Raw genomic sequence first — 15,497 nt, 5'->3', positions numbered from 1 at the left:
AAAAAAATATTATTCTACCAAAAACATTAGTGTGTTTTTTCCTCAAAAACTACTATTTTTTGAACAAAAAAATTCAGTTTTATTGCCATTTTTTAAAAATGTTGAAAATTGACCCTAAAAAAAAACCATTGTTCCAGTATACACATGTTTCGTTTTTAACACTATTTTTCATGTTTTTTTGCCAGAGTTTCTGCTTTGAGTTTATAGTTTCCGTTTCAAATTTTACATTATTATACTGAGACACCAACACTCAAACACCAATTAAATGACATAATCAAACATTGAAGCACAAAGTAGATGACATAGGCAAGCTCATACCTTAATCTATCTTAGGGGAGGCTATCTTGTTTGCACAATAAATCGAGATTAGCATGATATAACTTCACGACATATCAACTCAAACATAAGTAAGGTCATGATATCCATAATAGTCACTAGATAACATGTTCACATCATAAACTCATAAAAAATTATCATCCACACATAATAATCACATCTGCATAGTCAGTCTAGATTAGTATGACATAATATCACAAAATATTAACTCACACCTAAATGTCATAACCATAACCATTTGCATAGATCAATCCAAAATAGTATGATACATATAACATCAAAATATTAATATAATAACCCTAATAATCAAGTTACTAGCATATAACATGAACAAGTTATATATCATTCTCATCAACAACATATAACCTAATCATCAAGCTAACTATCATATAACTACAACAAGTTAACCTATAACATACTAATCAACAACATATAACATAATCATAAAGTTATCTAACAAAAAACAACAAGAGCAATGCATACAACCACAAGTTACTACCACTCAGGACTCTCTGGCACGTGCATATATGACTACACTAATATACTAACATCTATCATGTATGTAACCATAACATCAATAGACATGTACATAAGCCTAATGTATATAACAATACATTAACTAACATATATGCATGCCAAACATACAATACCTGTATGATGATCTGTGCTTACCCCGAAGTCCATTGTTGCAACTTCACTTTAATGAACTGCATCTCCTTCTTTATCTCAGCGAACACATCAGCATCATAACAACCAACAACATCATGATGACCTAATTGCATATAATGACCTCACAATGCATGTTCGACTTACCATACATGCATAACAAATTCATATACAACCATACACTCATGACAACACATCCCACAACAATGCCCTCAACCTTCACATGGCGACATCACTACAACCATGATAAACACCATGTAAATTCAACACACACATGGACTACAAGCATAAGCAACACATATGAAACCGACATGAGTGCATGAACAACACACTACCCATCCAGTCTGAGGGGTGAACCATGCTCTGATACCACTATGTGATATCATATATGACCCAAAGAGAGCGCAACCTGTTCTGATACCACTTTGTAACACCCTCCTCCCATATCTACCCAAGTAACCAGCCAACCAAGGTAAACATGTGATGAGAGGCTACTATGATATGATTCAACCTCCTAGGTATCCTTAAGGAAGTGGAATCGATGGAAACCATCAAACATACCTTCCACATCAACAACAACACTCCCAGGAGCCATCCCAACCACACAGGTATCATGCCCCTGGGTCCCACTGAGTTTTTAAGCTATTAAACCTCTGGATGCTCCCATGCTATGGGAATTCCAGCATCCAGAGAGCTCTAGACTCTCCCACAAGCTTGCATGCCTACATCTAGGGACTATTTCCACGAGACCTATGCTAGAGTTCGCGAGATTTAAGGCACTTTTCAAGCCCAAAATTCCAGCCACTACCCAAAACTTATTGTAACTTCCAGAATCCATTAAACACATGATGACAAGACTAATAAACCAAAAACTAACTCCAGGACTAGGCCTGACCATCCCCAACCAGGACTGAAATTTTGTCAAACACTTGGCATCAATAAAATTTACAGGGCTAGGATACAAGACAAAGCATGAATGATTGAAAAATCTTATGAGACATGACAAGAAGGATCACCACCTTCTCCCTTGAACTGTTATGACATCAATTAGGTATTGCATCCATCATTTTAATAATTACAAGTAAATACAGTAAATAAGCACGACATGAACCATGCTTATAACCAACATAAAACCATGAAAATAATAGTGAGATAACAACCATTAAATCCACATATACATAAGTACAAAAGCAAGAGAACTTAGCTTTTATTAAACACACGCAAATCTGACCAAGTTCGGGACTTCCATGTAGCACCTGACCATAGACATGGCTGAAAAAAATATTTCTTTCAGCCAGTCATCCCCATGCCATATTCCAAGCATGAATGTGGGATCTCATGGATAAACCAATCCAAAAACAACCAAGGGAATCTGGAGGTTAAACCACCTCCACCCTCACCAAATTGTGATCACACCAAAACCGGTGCTCCAATAAAAAAATTGAACTAAACTTAGAATGCCATCCAGAATCCATCACTATCCTTGAGGAAATTTTTGTCTCCTTATCTCTCAGTGTTTACTGCAATCCAATCCTGGATCACTAGGCCCTAAACCGAGACACCTCCCTCATGATTTACTATGTATGCCGCCAAAACCAGTCAAGGGATTCCTAGCCCTTTGGGAATGAACCTTGAGACCACCTTTGACCCAAATTCTAAAATATATCCGATAATTTCAAAGCTCAAAACTGAGCTCAACATCCCAACACACCATGGCATCCAGAAAAAGGCAAGGCTAGGCTGAAACCAACTCTCATAACCTGACAAAAACATGTCATCGACAACAAGAGAACCATACACCAACATGCAAATCCATGCATGTCAAAACCAACTAGGAAATCACATGTGCAACATGTTACTTGTAAGTATTCTTGCTGACGCTGCTTGATCCTTCTCTTCCTTTCTTGCTCCTTGCTTTCCTTCATTCCCTTTTTCTTGCTTTTCCTTCCTTGCTCCAAAGCTAGAGCGCTCCAAGAAAACTCTAAGTGTACAAGAGTGAGAGAGACAGAGAGAATAATGAAATATCTCCAAAAATTAACTGATAAAGGGTTACACTGAACAAACCTGCCAACTAATCCTCATAATAATTTTTATCAATGAGGCCTCTATTTTCTCCAATTTCCATTATTTTCCTTCAATTTCCTCCTCACATGAAACCTGTGACCTTTCACCTTCCTTTTCTCCTATTTTCCTTTATTTTCATAAATAAATGTGCCAAAATGCTATTATACCCTTTTTCCCTTTTTGATGCCTTTTCCATTTCCTTTTCCATTGCCTTTTCCAATTTCCTTAGCCATAATAAACCGAAATGAACACCCACACTAGGATGTTTTGCAAAACATTCAACTTAGAATAAGTGTCCCTTAACCGTGGTTTTATTTTGCCTTTATTAATAATACACAAAATTTTCACTAGGGCTATTACACCTATCACATGTTTACCCGTGTTGGCCGGTTACTCGAGCAGTGTAGAAAATCCTATAGATTCACAAGCTCATGCAATAAAGCACATGACAAGAATCTATTTCTACTTTCAACTAATGGAAGCCAATAGATCGATGAAAACAATATGAATAAGAAGAAGATAAATCAATAGCACATAACACAAGATGTATCTGGGGAAAGCCACTGCTCAAAACCCCACTATCTGTATTGCAGATACTAGAAACATGAGTGAAGATACAAAGCTTTTTCTCGCTAGAACAATTCCGCACAAGTATGCTCAACTCTCTCAGCTCACAAGCTAGCTCTTGGCCAACACTTAGCTAATTTTGCAGATCTCCAAGCCCCTAATCTCTTGTGTAATTCCTAGGATGAATAGCGTATATTTAAAGCGAATTCATGCTTCCAAAACTGCGCAATCCAAACATAGGATCAATCTCTGATGCATGCAAGATATTACACTCCAGTAAATAATACCAATGGTAGTAGATTGTCCCTGCACTCTAGTCCCAACTGGGTCTTTCTCGGAATCGACATGCATGAGTTTCTCATGAGGGAATCTTCAATTAACTAGAGTGACACTTGTGGATGCATTAGTGCACCAACTAATGGTTAACTCTATATTAGTTCCATAAATAGTTTGTAACTGATTTTAACTAAACTTAACTCAGTAACTCGAGTGATCTAATTTCCAACTCAATTTAAACTCATATTGGACCCATAAAAGCTATGGAGATTATATACATGACTACAAAAAGACTTCCAACTCAAAATTCCTAGGCTAATTAAGTTCATTAAAGTTAATTAACTATGTACAAGCTGCTATGAGAAAAGAATTCGATTTTAATTCACAGTTTAATTCAAGGACAAATTAAACTGGAATTTCTTGTTTCCATTTCTCAACACTCCCTCTCAACAAGAAAAAGGATTATCAACTACCCCAATCCTGTCTATATGAAACTCGAATTTACATCTTGACAATGCCTTTGTCAAAATGTCAACATCTTTCTCGTCCATGGGAATGTACTCTAACAACATAATCTACCTCAATACACAATATCTGAGATGATGATAGTGGATATCAATATGCTTGAATCGATCATGAAAAAATGGATTTTCAGAGAGTTTGATACAACTCTAATTATCATAGTAAATCATAGTTGGATCCATTTGCTGACCAAACAAACCAACTAGGATCTTGCTCATCCAGATGGCCTCACATGCTTCCTGACTCGCAACCATGTACTCTACCTCTGTCGAAATGAGTGCAACCAATCTCTGTTTCATGTTGTACCAAGAAACTGCCTCTGAACCACTACTGAAGATCCATCTTGATGTGCTCTTCTTGTCGGATGGACTCCCTGCCCAATCTGCATCGGTGAAGCCTTGAAACTTCACTCTCTATGTCCGCCTGTACCATAATCCATACTGAGAATTTCCCTTGAGGTATCTCAACACATGCTTTGCTACCTTCCAATGCAACTTGGTAGGCCTAACCATCACTTGACTACACTGGTTAACTTCATAGCACATATTTGGTCATGTGTTCACCGAGTACATGCGTGAACCCACAAGCTGCCTATAAGTAGTAGCTTCCACTACTTCCCCTGAAGTAACATCCTCCTTCCTCCAGTTACCTGCTAGAGGAGTTTACATGGGTTTGCAGCTCTCCATGCAGAATCTCCTGAGTATCTCATTGGCATACTTTCCCTGAGACACAAACAAATCCCCATCTCCCTGCCATACCTCCATGACAAGAAAGTAATGCATGAACCCGCGTCCTTCATCTCAAACTCTCTTGCAAGGTCCTCCTTGCAAGACTTTATCAGCTGATCATCACTTGTCAGTATGAGATCATCAACTTGAAGTACAATGATCAATAGTTTACCTTCAACCACTATGTGGTATAGGTTCGTATTTGCTTCACTCTTCATGAATCCCAACCCAGTGAAGTAGCTATCTATCTTAGTGTACCAAGCACGGGTGCTTTCTTTAGCCCATACAACGCTCTCTTGAGCTAGCACACATGCGACTCACAGTCAAAGGTCTCAAAACCTTCAAGCTTCTCTTTGTACACCTCTTCCTAAATTATTCCATTAAGGAAGGTTGTCTTCACATCCATCTGATGTATCTTCCAACCCATCTGTGCTGATAGTGCCAATATAGATCTGATTGACAAGTACCTTGCAATAGGAGGAAATGTCTCATCATGATCAATCCTCTCTACCTGTGAAAATCCACGAGCTACAGATATAGCCTTATGCTTTTATACACTACCATCTGTAGCTTGCTTTACCTTGTAAAGCCAACGGGAGTCCACCACTGACTTGTCCTCCGGTCTCGGGACCACATCCAAACACTGTTACGAACTATGGAGTCATGCTCCTCCACCATGGCATCAACCCAAACTAGCTGCTGCACTGTTTCCTTAAAGGAAGATGGCTCTGTCACAAATAATTCGCCCATAAGATCCATGTATCCAATGTACCTCTCAGGTGACATCCTCTGCTTGCACTGAGAAGTGGGTGCTCCCAAATTCTCCAGTGCATCATCCAACAATTTGTCAGCCTCTCTGGTGTGCTTTCTTCCCTCTTTGGAAGGCTATGCCAGAGTGGATGTCTCCAATCCCGGATCCTCTGCATGTGGCTACTCCACATCAATCTGAGTCTCCTCAACCTTAGGAGCTAAAAGGTCCTCATATGCATGCAGCTCAAGCTCCCTCTCAAGGGAAACTTGCATGGCCTTCTCCTCATCGAATCTGAAATCCCTATGAACCACTATCATCCTGCTAGTTGGAAAGTACACCCGATAGTTGTGAGGTGTATCAATGTACCCCATAAATATCCCTAACTCTGCTATCGACTCAAGCTTCTTCCGTGCATATTTGGTCAGATGGAAATATACTGATGACCCAAAAACCTTGAAGTGACCAACATCTGGCCTCTTATCAGAATAAGCCTGCTCTAATGTCTTTATCTCAACTATCTGATGTGGGCTACGGTTCTGAACATAAACCGCTTTGTTGCATGCCTCAACCCACAAGTGTAGTGGTAGGCCCTGATCATGCAACATCACCCTTGCTTCCCCCCTACTATGCTTTTGTTCTTCCTCTCGGCCACCCAATTTTGCTGAGGGTTATGGGGTGCCGTCAACTCCCATTTAATCCCTTCCGATGCACATAAGTTCTTAAACTCATTTGAGACATACTCACCATTGTTATCACTCTGTAGAGCTTTAACCTTCTTGCCCAACTCTTTCTCCACCAATGGTTTAAATTCACAAAACTTTGTGAAGGTTTGATCATTTTTCTGCATGAAAAATATCTAGCATTTTCGACAAAAGTCATCAACAAATATAACATAATACCTGTGTTTGTCGTGAATGCTGTCGAGAATGGTACACACACATCTGAATGGACTCGTTCTATAATAGCCTTTGCTCAACCTTCTCTATTGCAAAAGGAAGACTTGGTGTATTTTCCCAAAGTACACCCCTTACATGTATCAACTTGCTCAAGCGTACCTTTGGGAAGACGAGTAGAGATCTGCTGCAATATCTTCAAAGCTCCATGATGCAAGTGTCCCAATCGATTGTGCCACAACTCACCAATGTCTCTGATCTACACCATTTATGCTTTTGTGCTCAAAGAAACACACTCCTCTACCTCCAGCATATAGAGATTCTTCACTCGAATCCCTATCTTCTTTACTTGACCCATGGCTATGTGTCGAAGGAACACCTTTCCTTTCGAGAAGATCACATCATAGCCGTTATCCTCAAGCATGGCATTGAATACCAAGTTCTTCTTCAGCTCGAGCACATACATAACATTCTTCAAGGTGAGTGGAGCCCCATGCTCCCTTCGAAAAGTAATAATGTCCAATCCAGTAACATTATACTTCCCGTCGTCATCCTTCTCGATATGCATCTAGAGATATTTCTCCTCCAAGTCACTGCATAACTCTTTGTCACTATTCATGTGGAATGAAGCACCATTGTCTAAGTACCGCACACTTCCCATCGTTGATGACACCATGCATGAAATGAGGGAAAAGTCCAATTCAAATTGAGAGGCCAAAGCCTCACCCGCCGCTCCTCTTGAGGAATTGTTCTTGGACTTCTTGAGTGGACAATTTGTAGCAAAATAGGCCAGCTCATGACAATGAAAGCACTTAACTTTCATCATGTCTTTCTTCTTACCTCCATGATAAGAATCCAATTTGGAATGGGAAGTTTTCCCTTCCCCCTTCTTCACCTTAATCGATAAGGCACAGTTCTCTTCATCATAAGTTTTTGATGAAGAGCCATCCCTGGTGTTCCTCCTGATCTCCTCCTACATCAAATCCGGCCATAGTTGTTCCCAATCTGGCAACTTCTCCCGACCATTAACAGAGTCCTGATAACTATGCCAACTCTTTGGGAGTCCTAGAAGAGCAAGATTCACCATATCATCCTCGGCAACCGTGATTCAAACACTTCCAAGTTCATCACGACATTGAGTGAACTTGATCAAATATTTTGGAAGAGTCTCGCCTTTCTCCATTTTAATTTTTCAAAATTTGTCCTTTAATGCCAATTTCCTTTCATCACTGCTCTTTTGATACAATTCTGTCAATGTTTTCCACATAGCATAAATAGTTTCCTTTCCATGGAGGCTCGAGACAATGTGGTCTTGAACTCCCTCAAGGATTATCTGCCTTGCCTTCGCCACACACTTCTTCCATTCGACCAAAGTTTGTGCATCTCATGATGTTGTCTTATGAATTTATTATCAACAAATTCCTTCAAGCCATTATCCTCTAGCACAACCTCCATTCTATCCCTTCAAGCTATAAAATTTGAGCTTCCTTCCAAGGCATACTCGAACCGCAAACCATAGAACACCATTTTCCGATCCTATAATATGTATTGCAAATTCAAATTTCACCTGTAAGCCAAAACTCAAAACTTCGAAATCTCCTCTAGCATATTGTTCTCAGCTCTAATACCATGTAGAAAATCTTCTAGATTCACAAGCTCATTCAATGTACTAAAGCACAGGACAAGAATCTACTTCTACTTTTAACCACCAGAAGCCAATAGATCGATGAAAACACTATGAACAAGAAGAAGATAAATCAATGACACATAGCACAAGATTTATATGGGGAAAGCCACTGCTCAAAACCCCGCTATCTGTATTGCATATATCAGAAATATGAGTGAAGATACAAAGCCTGTTTTCACTAGAACAATTCTGCATAAGTATGCTCAACTCTCTCAGCTCACAAACTAGCTCTTGGCCAACACTTAGCCAATTATGCAGCTCTCCAAGCCCCTAATCTCTTACGTAAATCCTAGGATGAATAGCCCGTATTTAAAGGGAATTCATGCTTCCAAAAATGCATAATCAAATTATAGGATCAATCTCTGATGCATGCATGATATTTACACTCTAGTAAATAATACCACTGAAAGTACATTTTCTTGCACTCTAGTCTCAACTGGATCTTTCTCAGAATCAACATGCATGAGTTTTTCATGAGGGAATCTTTAGTTAACTAGAGTGACACTTGTGGATGCACTAGTACACCAACTGACTATTAACTCTCTATTACTTCCACAAATAGTTTGGAACTAATTTAACTAAACTTAACTCAGTAAACTGAGTGATCTAATTTCCAACTCAATTTAAACTCATACTAGACCCCTAAAACTTAGGGAGAAAATATACATGACAACAGAAAGACTTCCAACTCGAACTAACATAATCAAGTTAATTAAACTTAATTAGATATTTACAAGTTGTTATTAGAATATAATTTGATTTTAATTCACAGTTTAATTCAAGGAAAAATTAAATTGGAATTTCTTATTGCCATTTCTCAACAGGTAGATATGGGAGGGGGGGTGTTACATAGTGGTATCAGAGCAGGTTTCGCTCTCTTTGGGTCATCTATGATACCACAGAGTGGTATCAGAGCATGGTTCACCCTTCAGACTGGATGGGCAGTGTGTTAGTCAGGCATTCATGTTGGTTGCATATGTGTTTCTTATGCTTGTAGTCCATGCGCATGTTGCATATACATGGTGTTGACCATGGCTGTAGTGATGTCACCATGTGAAGGTTTAGGTTGTTGTTGTGGGATGTGTCATCATGATTGTATTGTTGTATATGCATTTTTTATGCATGTATGGTAAGGCGGACATGCATTATGAGGTCATTGTATGCAATTAGGTCATCATGATGTTGTTGGTTGTTATGATGTTGATGTGTTGGCTGAGATAGAGCAGGAGATGCAGATCATTAAAGTGAAGTTGTAGCATTGGACCTCGAGGCAAGAGCATGTCGTCATATAGGTTTGGATGTTGGGCATGCAGGTATGTTAGTTAATGGATTGTTATATGCATTAAGGTTATATACATTAGGTTTATGTACATGTCTATTGATGTTATGGTTACATACATGATAGATGCTAGTTGATTAGTGTAGTCATATGCACGTGTCAGATAGTCATGAGTGGTAGTAACCTATGGTTGTATGCATTGCTCTTGTTTTTTTATGTTAGATAACTTGATGATTATGTTATATGTTGTTGATGAGTATGTTATAGGTTAAATTCTTGTTGTTATATGATAGTTATCTTGATGCTTAAGTTATATGTTGTTGATGAGCATGATATATAACTTATTGTTGTTATATGTTAATAACTTGATGATTAGGGCAGTTCAATATAACATAGCATAGGGGACAGGATGGAGGGCTCGAAGGCACGCAGTATTGAAACCCTGACTGAGAAGGATTAGGGTTTGCTTCGTTTTTTCACTATAGACTCCGTCGCAGCTCTGCACTCCTTGTTGCACCGATACTCACCATCACGGTTGGTAGTTAAACCTCTACTTTCTCGTTATCACCTGGATCCTTTCCCGTCTCTCATGGTCTTCAGTTTTTTTGTAGAATGTTGAACATGGATGAAGAGGTGGTCGACTACTACACTAACCCTGACCCCTATGAATCCATCTGAACAAGCCCTATCCATTCGTTAGAGGTGTCGGTTTCTAGGCCTCTGTGAGTGACCCTTCCGTTTCTGTTCGGTTCGCCTCTCCACCATTCTGATCTCGGCCCTTCTGCACACACCAATCCATTCGTCGACCTCTCAATAGCCTCGACAGGCCTTGACTGCCCTTGCCTCTCACCGTCTACCCTCCATCTCCTCGCTACCTGCATCCCTCCATCCCCATCCTTTGATTTGGTGCCGCCAGACTTCACAAATCTGATTCCCTCTACTGCTATCCACTCTGAGGCTGGGCTGGTCATTGTACATGATACCATTCCACTCACATTTGACCCTTCACATATCCCGCTCTCCTCAACTATACCCAGTCATTCTACCTCGTTTTCCTTATGTTTTGTTTCCCCTGCAGTAAACCCTCGAACCGTCACCCCTCTATCTAAGAAACACACTTCGGGCACTTAGAACCCCCACCAGGAACACACAACTACTCCACATTTAGGTAAAGACAAGAAGCTGAAGTGTGTAAAGGCCTCCCGAAAGAATCTGGAACTCTACTTTGGTGTTGGTGTGAAAATGGGGGATATGGTGGACACGACTAACAAAGTATTGGTTGGAAGAGTCAGGGGGACAGTGTACTCTGTTGCCCACTTACGTTTATGGGTTATGGAAATTTGGGGGAACATCCTCACAGAACTCTCGAAAGTTACTACCTTGGCTCGGGGTTGGTTTTCACTGAGCTTTCTGAGGGAGGAACACACAACTTGGGTCCTTTTGCAATATTGGCATATCAAGATGGCCCCTGTACTTCTCAAGCATTGGAACCCATTATTCGACCCCGAATGCGAACAACTATGAGTAGATCCATTCTGGGTTAGGTTACCTAGCCTCCCCCTTCATTTTTGGTCTGAAGATATATTTGCTCGTATTGGGAATGCACTTGGTACATTTCTTGACTATGAAAAATCTTATGAACAATCTGGCAACAAGTCTAGGGCTCGTATACTAGTGTATTTGGACACTACAGAGGGATTGGAGGAGAAAATTACACTGCATTGTTGCCATTTCACTTGCATCTAGATCCTCGACTATAAAGGTGTTCCCTTCAGGTGTAGAAGGTGCCACAAGGTGGGTCACCTCTTCAAATATTGTCCACTGGTTATCTCCACTACTTCCCCTATCAAAGAATCAGATGCAGTGGAACTAAATGTACCTCTAGATGCTGAAGTCCAGACTTCTTGATCTCAAGGACTGCTTTCCATGGACTGTGGGGCTGATCAGATGCTGGCCTCGACTACTCCTAGGCCACCCTCCCCACCTATGAAGAGATCTTGGATGCTGCTGCGGCTACTCACTCATCGGGTACTTCTACTCCTCTCTGTTCCTCATCCTTTTCTAATTCAACTATTTCTGCACATCATCTTCATGTTGCATTTGCATATATATCTGACATTTCATCGTCCCCCTTATCTTTCCCCCTGGATCTACCCACTCTATCTCGACCACTCCGCCCACTATCCCTGGATTAGATTCCCTTCCTTCTCTGGAGCTCTCTGCACCTCTCTTCACTCTCACTCTTACAATCTTCGCTCCTGGGATCCCACCCTCCCAAACATGCTAGGATTGGGTTGATCTCCCCCCCAAATCTAATAAGATATCCAGGGGTAGACACTCTTTCATATCCAAGGTTATCATTCAGGCCGGGTTGGATGTGGCTATGGGCCAACAAACCTTTCTTGATAGGGTTCTTAGAGAATCTAACTCCCTCCCTTGATTTCCATCATGAAATGGCTCTCTTTCAACTGTAGGGGATTGGCTAGCCCTCAGAATATTATTGGATTATGAGCTTCTTGACTTTATATATCTGCAAGAAACCCTCGCTAAAGATGATCAGATTATCCCTGTTCTTCAAGCTATGAAACCGGGTTGGATCTTCCATGCACATGATGTTATTGGAAGATCTGGAGGCATTGCAGTGGGGATTAACTCGCTCTATTAAGATTATTACAACCAGGGAAGGATCAGGGTTTATTGGCATGGATATCTACTCTTCGTAACTTGGAATGGAATTCAGAATCATTAATGTATATGCTCCCTGTCTCAACCGAGCTGACTTCTGGACACATCTCCTCAATTTATCCCTAGTCAATTCAGACAACCTCATCATGGGAGGGGACTTGAACTTTTCTATTGGGTTTGGGGAATCATGGGGTTGTAACACACAAATTGATCCCCTATCAGACTCCATGACCCATCTCTTGGAGCATCACCATCTGATTGACATTACCATGAAAAAACTACAACCGAATTGGCACAATAGAAGAATGGGAGATGCTACCCTGGCCAGGCGATTGGACAGATTTCTCATCAAGGAACAAATGATTTGGGCTTTGACAAGCTATCGTTAGTGGGTAGGATCGGTTGGAATCTCACTCTCCTCTCTATCTTGAATTGTTCAGTCCCTTCCCGAAGCACTTGGTCCCTTTTAAATTCAACTCCACCTAGATGAGTCGCCCTGATTACACCAAAATGGTCACTGAATATTGGCTTTCTAACCCACCTTCTCAAGGGAGATCAATCTTCGAAGGCTTCTATAAAAATATCCTCAAGATCAAAAGCTTATCTATCAAATGGGCCAAGAATAAAAGGGATCAGGATGATCAGTCCCTCAAGAACATAGAGGATAAGTTGGTCGATGTTCTAGATGAACAGGGTAGAGGATTCACATTTGAAGAAGCTAAAGCCCATATCATTGATCTTGAAACCCAAAGATCCAAGATTATTAAAGACCGAGAGGAAAATTGGCGACTCAAGAGTAGGGCTATATGGTTGAAGGCTGGAGATGACAATACAATTTTTTTTCATAATTATGCGAAGCGGAGAAGGGCCAGCAATACCATCTAGAAAATGCCTACTGAGAATGGAATATATGCCTCCTCCTTTTAGCATCTAGCCGAATTGGGAAGCATACATTTCCAACAACTGTTCAAGGAAACCCATGGGGCATCTATTACAAAAATTGTTTGGATTGCTGGGATTTTCCCTCAATATGTTGACCAAAATAACTCCGAAGATCTTATGAAACATGTCTCCATGGGGGAGCTAGAGAGCACACTTAAATGGTTTAAAAAAGATAAGAGTATGGCGCCGGATGGGTGGTCCATCGAATTTTATATTGCCTTATTTGACACCATTGGTCAGGATATCCTCATTGTCATGGAGGAATGCAGACTTATCGGTCGATTGTACGAGGCAATTAATTCCACTTTCATAGCTCTAATTCCCAAAGTAGACTCTCCCAGCTCTTTCAATGATTTTAGGCCCATCTCCCTCTGCAGCTGCCTATACAAAATCATTGCTAAGATCATCGCCAATTCCATTAAGCCCATTCTCTCTCAGCACATCTTACCTGAGCAATTCGCTTTCCTTCATAATCGTCAAATCCATGAGGTTGTCGGTACTGCTCAGGAGGCCGTCCACTCCATTAATATTAAGCAGATTAAAGGGGCCATCCTTAAGATCGATCTATGGAAGGCATTTGATCGGGTAAGTTGGATTTATATTAGAATGCTCCTTACTGATTTAGGTTTCCCCATACCCTTCATTAATTGGATCATGTGCTGCATCTCCACAACATCATTTAGTGTTCTCATTAATGGCTCTGCTTCCTACTTCTTTCATGCTGAGCATGGACTCAAACAAGGTTTCCCTCTCTCCCCTCTCCTTTTTCTCCTGGTAATGGAAGGTCTCAATAGACTTATTCATCAGGCCAGAAGGGAGGGGCGACTTCAAGGTCTTAAGATCACTGAACATTGTACTATCTCCCACCTCCTATTTGTGGATGATGTACTCATTTTTCTCAATGGTAGTATTTGAGACTCCTTTTTAGTTCATGATATTTTGATGCTCTTTTTAGCTGCTACAGGTATGGAATCAAACATGATGAAACCACAATTACCTTCTCCGCTTTCTCTCCTCAGGAAATGCAAACTGCTATACAGAAATTTCCCTTCCAAAGACTACATCTGGAGGAAAGACTCAAATATCTTGGATTCCAGATCAAACCTCGCTGTTACAAAATAGCAGATTGGACATGGCTGGTGGCCAAGGTTGAAGAGAGGCTTCTCAATTGGAACCATCGGTTCCTATCTAGAGTTGGGCAATTAGTTCTCATCAAATCGGTACTGGAGACAACACCGGTATATTAGATGTCTTTGGCATGGATTCCCAAAGGTATTCTCTCTCAGAAACAAAAATATGCTGTAGATTCCTTTGGAATGACCACAAGGAAGGGAGACCCTTTGCTTGGGTGGGATGGAGCCACATTGCACTCCTAAAGAAGTGGGGCGACTAGGGTTTAAAAGACCTACCATTCTTCAGACATGCACTAGCAACTAAGATGGGATGGATAATCCTTACCTCACACAGCTTATGGACAGAGGTGGTCCATTTCAAATACATCTGGCCACTTCAGATAATGGATTGGATTCGGCTCCCAAATTGGCACAAAACAAGTATTTCTTCGATATGGAAAGTTGTCCTTCATTCACTACCCACCATCAGGAATGGACTTGTCTGGCACATCCATGATGGCCAATTAGTGCAGATAGGCACGGATCCCTGGATATGCAGTGGTAATATGTTCCGTCTTCCACTCGACCTAATTCTTTTACTCAAGCACCATGATATCTACAAAATTGCCAACATTGTTGATTTGGAGCACACCACCATATTTTCTCAATCTTGGAAATCGACAGAGTTATTAGGCACTCGTGATCAGTGGCACCAGATTTGGACTGGTAATACAAATGCTCTGATAGAATCACATGTTCTCATCACGAAGGGTGCTGATGAACTCATCTGGGCTCATGCAAGACGAAGTGTATATACACCTAAAGAAGAATACCCTATCATACATGCATCCTACACTCCTCCTGTGCTTATAGACTGGTGGCAGACCATATGGAAGCTTAAAGCACCTCCACGAACAAGACTATTAATGTGGAATATCCTTAGAAACAAAATACCCACTGGGAGAAATTTGATGCAAAGGTCTTTTCAT

Source organism: Pinus tabuliformis, chromosome 6 (assembly GCF_031772625.1).
Source record: "Pinus tabuliformis cultivar Carrire ecotype Pingquan chromosome 6, CPIR1, whole genome shotgun sequence".
NCBI classification, from domain to species: Eukaryota; Viridiplantae; Streptophyta; class Pinopsida; order Pinales; family Pinaceae; genus Pinus; species Pinus tabuliformis.
The sequence above is the reverse complement of the archived record's forward strand: the minus strand, read 5'-3'. Positions refer to the sequence as shown.